The following is an 8,016-nucleotide window of genomic DNA, read 5'->3' as shown; positions in this document are numbered from 1 at the left end:
ATGCTGAATAATAATAACTGAATAAATACATTTCCCCAATGTTATTGTGTCAAATATGGATGTTAAAAGCACTGTGTGTGTGTCCCTAGCATTGCCAAAAGACAAAGAGCTGTGACTAGATGAGTGGTTCACCAATCAGGGCCTTGATGGGCTTAGCTACAGAAACAAGGGGTGATTTGTTGTGATACTACGTATGTTTTCTTTTTTTGGGGTGGGGGGGGGGGGGGGGGTGGAGAACGTTTCTTTGAGACCATCAGGTGACATCCCCGGGACAAACCGGGAAGTAGACAAAAACCTAAAGGGGACCATGACACAACATCCCAAGAATGTTCAAGGTACCTTCGGGGGAGCATGACACACCATCCCAAGAAAGTCCTAAAAACGTCCTCGGCACAAACGGGGAACTAGACATCCTAAAAATGTCCTCAGGGACGTCCCGGGACCAACCATGATTTAGACTTTTACCTCTAGGGGACAATGAGACAAGAGCTGTGAATGGATAAGTGGTTCACCACCTGTTGCCAAGCCTTGATGGGCTTGGCAACAGGACCAACCCACTGGGCACACACTGGTTGAATCAACGTTGTTTCCACGTCATTTCAATGCAATGACGTTGAACCAACGTGGAATAGACGTTGAATTGACATCTGTGCCCAGTGGGAAGGGATGATGTGTAATGAAACTAGGTTACGCATTCCCTGGGTTTAAGTATTTTATTTGTATTATTTTTTCTTTGTGACCATCAGGTGATGTCCCCAGAACTAGACAAAAAAGCATAGCCAGGGTATGCCGCGTTCACACAAATGTCTGCACTCCACACCGCCACTGGCTGATAATGCTCTCTGTGGATGGATCCCAGACGATCCTGACTGAGAGCCCTGGTCTAAGCTGGGCCTTTGGTCTTCCTGTCCTGCCTCCCCTCTCTCCCCTCCCTCCCGTCTCCCCTTTTTCCTACCCTTGGCCCAGCTCCAGGGGGTGAGTGGGAGGGTAGAGCGGCTGGAGAGCGAGGGAGTGATAGATTTAGGACTATGTCCCCCAGGGCTGATGGTGTGATGGTGGGGAACTTAGGGGGAGGACGTACCACAAAGAGACGGAGGGATAAACCCCTATCGATGGAACATTGTGATCTCAGATAAAACAGAGTTGTCTGAACAGTAATGAAGATTGATGTGTGGACTGGCTTGTACTCTAGACTAGAGAAAGGGAGGCTGTTTTGTTGTTGCTGATTCTCTTTCTTCCAGGGAACACAGGAAGAGGTCTCAGTGAACTATGCTCTTCTGACTGGCCTGGTCTTTTGGGCACAGGTGGACGGTGGCCAACTGAAATATTCCCTCCTGGCCCGCTTGGCCCATTCTCATGGTCCTGTAGTACTGACCCGGCCCAGCCCTCCTCTGGGTGTTCCACGCTGGCTCCTCCTTCTCTGTTGTGTGCAGTTCTCATGCATGGATGCCGATCAGCCCCCCCTTCTCTCACACTTCCCTCTTTCTCACGGCATCTTTTCACCATTAACCTAGGGTTCTAAAAATGTTGACTATGAACTTGTATCCGGCCTCAACCGCACACATCACGACGTCCCTCATGGTTTGAAAATGGGTTTGAACCACAATAGTAGCAATGGCGTGCAAAACCCCTGTAAGAGCCATGGTTCTCTCTCTCCACTCCTCATGGAAAGTTAAGGAGAACTACATATAGCAGGGTGAGAGAGGAAGCAGTGTGATGCTTTTAAGGGAACGTTCAGTACAGTGAGTAGTGTTAGTAAGAAAGAGGGCTGGTATGAGGCTGGCTGGCAGTTGCAACATCAGTCAAACCAAATAACCGTCAGCCCCTCCAATGATCAGCAGCGCTGGCTCAGCCGCATTAGGTAAATGCAGTGGTGGAAAAAGTACCCAATTGTCATACTTGAGTAAAAGTATAGATACCTTAATAGAAAGTTACTCAAGTAAAAGTGAAAGTCAGCCAGTAAAATAATACTTGAATCAAAGTCTAAAAGTATTTGGTTTTAAGTATCAAAATTAAAATGTAAAATATACTTATGTATCAAAAGTAAAAGTATAAATAATTTAAAATTGCTCGCCACCCCCGTTTCCTGTAGTCCACGATCAGCTCTTGGTCTTACTGACATTGAGAGAGAGTTGTTGTTCCGGCCCCACACTGGCAGGTCACTGATCTCCTCCCTGTAGGCTGTCTCATCGTAGCCGGTGATCAGGCCTACCACTGTCATGTTGTCAGAAAGCTTGGTGATGGCGTTGGAGTCGTGCTTGGCCAAGCAGTTGTGGGTGTACAGGGAGTAAAGGAGGGGACTAAGCACACACCCCTATGGGGCTCCCGTGTTTAGGGTCAGCGTGGCAAAGGTGATGTTACCTACCCTCACAACGTGGGGTCGGCCCGTCAGGAAGTCCAGGATCCAGTTGCAGAGGTAGGTGTTTGAGCTTGGAGGGGACAATGGTGTTGAATGCTGAGCTGTCGTCAATGAACAGCATTCTCACATGGTATTCCTCTTATCTACTTTAGGTGGGTGAGGGCAGTGTGGAGTGCAATTGTGATTGCGTAGTCTTTGGATCTGTTGGGGCGGTATTATGCAAATTGGAGTGGGTCTACAGTGTCAGGAATAATGGAGTTAATGTGTGCCGTAACCAGCCTCTCAAAGCACTTCATGATTACAAATGTAAGTGATACAGGGCGGTAGTCATTGTGGCATGAAGCCTTAGAGTTCTTGGGAACAGGAGTGATGGTGGTCATCTTTGAACATGTGGGGATTACAGACTGGGATAAGGAGAGGTTGAAAATTACTGTGAATATACCTGCCAGCTGTTCTGCGCATACTCTGAGGAAGTGCCTTGGAATACCATCGAGTCCCATGGCCTTAAGGGTATTAAACTGATTAACGACTTTACTCACGTCGGCTTCGAAGAGCGAGATCTTCTGGGTCAGTGGCGGCCCTCACACCGGGAAAGACGTTGTTATTGTCAAAGTGTGCATAAAATGCATTGAGTTTGTCTAGTAGAGAGGCATCATCGTTGGGCAGATCACGGCTGGGTATTCCATTATAATCCGTAATGGACTGTAGCCCCTGCCACATGCGGCGGGTGTCGGAGCCTGTGTAATATGATTCCACCTTATTCCTATATTGTCCTTTTGCTCGTTTGATGACTCTGCAGATGTCATAGCAGGACTTCCTGTACTTGTTCCTGTCCTCAGCCGTAGCCTCAGGGTTGTCTGTGATATCCCTGTGCGCGATAGCTCTATCCTGTAGTTTAGCGCCAATGTTTTGATTGTTGAAGCAGAGAACCTTAACTGTGGGGAAAATGTTGCGATGCATTTCCTAATGAAACCGGTGACAGAGGTGGTTAGCTCATCGATGATATATGTGGAGTCCCGAAACATATTCCAATCAGCACAAGCAAAGTAGTTCTGCTGCATAATCTCTAATTCTGGAGACCATTTCTCAACGCAGTGTGTCACAGGTAATTCCCGTTTGAGGAGTACAGAGTCATGATCTGATTTTACGAATGGTGGATGAGGCAAAGCCTTGTATGCTTGCTTGTGGCTGGAATAACAGTGGTCTAGGACTTTTTCACCCTTAGTGGCGAGGGAGACGTGTTCATGGAACTGGGCATCACATGTCTTAATGACGCGGAATTAAAATCGCCGGCAACCAGAAAAGCATCCTCTGGATGTAAGTTTTCCTGCTTGGTTATAGCCTCGTACAGTTCGTTAAGTGCCAGCTTGTTATTTTTCTTGTTCGGAGGTGGAATGGATACAACAGTCACGATAACAGCTGAAAACTCCCTCGGGAGGTGAAAGGGTCAGCATTTGACCATCAGGTATTGCAAAACTGGTGAACAATGGGTTGACACTTCCACCACGCTCGAGTCAGAACACCAGCTGTTGTTGATGAAGAGCCAAATCCCCCACCCCCCCTCGATTTCCCTGACTCCACTGTCCTGTCGTCACGGTGAATGGATAATCCATCTAGTTGGATACCCATGGGGTATCAGAAAAGCAGAGAATATTGAAGTTTCGAGAGTTCCGTTGGTAGCAAATCCGTCATTGGCGGTCATCCATCTATTATCAAGTGACATGCATTGGCCAGTAGAATGGAGGGAAGAGGTGACCAGTTTTCCCTTCTCCTTAATCATGCCAGGATCCCCCTCTCCTGCCTCTGTAACATTGGCATTTCCTCTTGGGTAGCCTGAGAATTGTGCCCGAATTACGAAAGAGCCCAGGGCAGATGAGTCAAAGTTGATGCTGTAATTGAGGTAAGTAACTGCGGATCTAATGTCCGAAAGTTATTGTCGGTTGTGCAAAATGATAGTGCATACATTTTGAGAAATAAAAACAAAGTAAAAACAAAGTAAAAACAAACAACAAAATAATCACAAAACATCAAAGTTGGGTCAGAGCATGCAATACGGTGGCCATCAGTATGGAGCAATCTTTACATATTAAAGGATGCTTATTTTTATGAGATTTCCCACGCAGTGACATGACTTTCTGTGCAGTATCTATTTTTGTCACATTGCCAGTGAGCTGAGTGGAGTGTGAATGCTGTGTCACTGTAGGTGAGAGCCTGGTCTGTCATGGTGTGTGAGGGGACAGCTGAGCTGATGTGAAGCTATGTCATGCGTGGGCCATGCTGCTCGGCAGCGGCACATCAAACCACCAGCGTTTTGGGCCTGTTAGCTCCATAGTGAGAAGAGAGAGGACAGCACTGGATCATGCATTGTCAGCGTCAGTCGAAAGCCAGAGACATTGACAAACCTTTATCACTGTGCAGCCAGCCGGCATGAGATGGATGACGACATGGGTGACAGTTTGGCAACTACTGCAGCAGAGTCCTTAACGGTGTGTTGCTCGTGTGGGCGCACCTGCACGTGTGTGTGTCATTGGGCTTTAAATTGACGATGCTACTGGAGATGAAAATCAAACTGTTTTGATTTGTTTCTCTTTGAAGTGGAAGAGCAGACATGGCTGTGTCTGGATCCTCAGTGAGAAGCGTTTGACTGACACAGGTTCAGTGTGGCGACGTGGCTTGACGTGTGACGTGTGACTGGTTTTCACTCAGCAGACTAGATTCCAGTCAAAGTGTGGGAACCTTTCAGATCTCTATCTGTTCTGAACACAGCTCTAATGAAACATCTCTCAGCTCCTGTCCGTGTACCGTGTCTAACCTACATTTGACATCTCTCCTGAGCTCACGGCTTCACCCGCACTCATATCCTCCTTACCAGGGAGCGCTGCCGAGGATGTAGTGTGTAATTCGATACAGATGTTGCCATGGCAGCTCGCTGCTATAGACTGTTGTTTTAGCCTAGGCAAAGTACTTTCCTACATACCAGTCTGACCTCCCTTTCAAACTCTCCCAAAATGACATACCTTTGTAGCGTTTTATGGGATCCTCTGGTGTGCAGTGACCATGACAGAGAGGTGAAGTCACTTTTTTATTATGACAGGCCCCTTCTTGTCCCCTCCTTGTTTTTAATAATTGACCAGCTACAGTTATTATTGGGGCTGTGTTATTACTATGGGTGAGTAGGGTCACATATCCTGTTTTGGAGGGTGTCTGGGTGTCTGTATCGCACACATGGGACGGGGGACCTATGGGACATCAGGTCACATGTTTTGAACACAGTTTTTTACACTCTATGCTCCAAGACATAATAGACTACAGTGGAACAATTATACAGTATGTTATGCAGTCATTGTTTTGATCCTATTATGTGTGTTAATCATTGATGGAGTTAATAGTCAATCCAAATAGCATGTAAGTGTCCACCATTTGCTTGTAATAGTGAAGTATAGTAGTGTCATAAAAAAATGCTACGTGTGTGTACATGTATGACTCAAACTGACATGAAAGCTGAGTCTCTGGGTCTTTGTCAAGAAGAATAGAAGTTTATGACTTCAGTGTTTAGATGACATGCCTTAGTTCTAGAAATGATCCCTTTTGAGGGGCAACAGACAGACATCATTGTTACCTCAATAAAGTCACATCCAGCCTGTAGCGCCTGAGTCTCCTGGTAAAGTCGTATTACCTCACTGTGACTCGTCCCTTCGGCCTCCCAGGCTGATGTCATCCCTCAGCAGACAGCCACACACTCGTCACAGTTTATAGTATACTACTGCACCACCGAGGGAACAGGACTTTCTCATAACGTGTGACCAGAGAGAGGAGGGTCTTTACTATAACTACTCTTTCGATGTGGCATCAAGCGCTGTGGTTACTTATAGCAGGGAAAACGTTCTGATGGTATTACATAAGCACACACACAGAACCTCCTTCCCCGTTTCCCCTTGGTTTATAATGATCTGTTTGCCAGCAGCAGACAGCATAGTAATAATGGTCAGGATGTCAGTGTCAATGGCTCTCAGGTTTCCACAATCTCCCAGGGACCCTCAAACTCTACTGTACTGTGTGTACTCAGTACTACTCATTATTCTGGCTAGGTTCCCCAACAGGAAATCAGCTGCTCATGTTGGTTTGGTGATTATATTGAATTGAGTTGTGTGGTTAAGTTCTATAGGGTGTTTCATGAAATGGATCACATGCCCATTAGTTTAATAATGGCGTAGGGGGATTTTGGAGACAAAGTCAATTCAGACGGGAGACATCAGACTGAAATTAAAAGGGCGTTTGAGTAAGAATGTGGGGGACAGCACCTCAAGGCAGACTGGTTCGTATAAAGAGTTCAGAAGGTACATGGAGAGTTGTTGGCCATCAGATCAAACTTTGCCTATAGATTGTTTAGGGGAACATCTGATAGTGAGCATATGGTACTGTTCTGGAGTCAGTTGTTTGATGCGATGTACTGACCTCGGTTCTGGAACATTCTTCCCCCAGTGCCAACAGGAGACTTCTGCTCCCAGTGTGGCGTGTCACATAACATTTTGTTAAACTCTGTGCAAAAAAGGAAAAGAACAGACGCTGCTCTCAATTCTGTCCTTACTTTAGTGTGTCATCTTTAAATTATATTAAAAAATAATTACCTATGTAACAGCATTATAGATGATATGACTAGTTTATGCCCACACTATTCCTTTTAGAGAATAAATTATTCAATCAAATCAAATCAAATGTATTTATATAGCCCTTCGTACATCAGCTGATATCTCAAAGTGCTGTACAGAAACCCAGCCTAAAACCCCAAACAGCAAGCAATGCAGGTGTAGAAGCACGGTGGCTAGGAAATACTCCCTAGAAAGGCAAAAACCTAGGAAGAAACCTAGAGAGGAACCAGGCTATGTGGGGTGGCCAGTCCTCTTCTGGCTGTGCCGGGTGGAGATTATAACAGAACATGGCCAAGATGTTCAAATGTTCATAAATGACCAGCATGGTCCAATAATAATAAGGCAGAACAGTTGAAACTGGAGCAGCAGCATGGCCAGGTGGACTGGGGACAGCAAGGAGTCATCATGTCAGGTAGTCCTGAGGCATGGTCCTAGGGCTCAGGTCCTCCGAGAGAGAGAAAGAAAGAGAGAAAGAGAGAATTAGAGAGAGCACACTTAGATTCACACAAGACACCGAATAGGACAGGAGAAGTACTCCAGATATAACAAACTGACCTTAGCCCCCCGACACATAAACTACTGCAGCATAAATACTGGAGGCTGAGACAGGAGGGGTCAGGAGACACTGTGGCCCCATCCGAGGACACCCCTGGACAGGGCCAAACAGGAAGGATATAACCCCACCCACTTTGTCAAAGCACAGCCCCCACACCACTAGAGGGATATCTTCAACCACCAGCTGAAGATATAATTCAATGTTATAAAAGTATAATTACAAAGAGCTCATAATGTATCAAACTGTAATATTGATATTTGAAAGTTGGCACCTGGCACTGCTTGGCTAGCATTATGTAAGATTACTAGAACTTCTCCCCTGTGGAGAGCTGAGGGAGCTGAGCTGAGCCCTCTCCTTCTGCAGCTAGCTGCCTCCCCTCCTAATGCTCCTGCTCCAGCATGGTATAGCCAGCTACAGCTTTGCCCTGATATCAAACACATGGTACTGATGGT

The sequence above is a fragment of the Oncorhynchus nerka genome, linkage group LG22 (assembly GCF_034236695.1).
Source record: "Oncorhynchus nerka isolate Pitt River linkage group LG22, Oner_Uvic_2.0, whole genome shotgun sequence".
NCBI classification, from domain to species: domain Eukaryota; kingdom Metazoa; phylum Chordata; class Actinopteri; order Salmoniformes; family Salmonidae; genus Oncorhynchus; species Oncorhynchus nerka.
The sequence above is the reverse complement of the archived record's forward strand: the minus strand, read 5'-3'. Positions refer to the sequence as shown.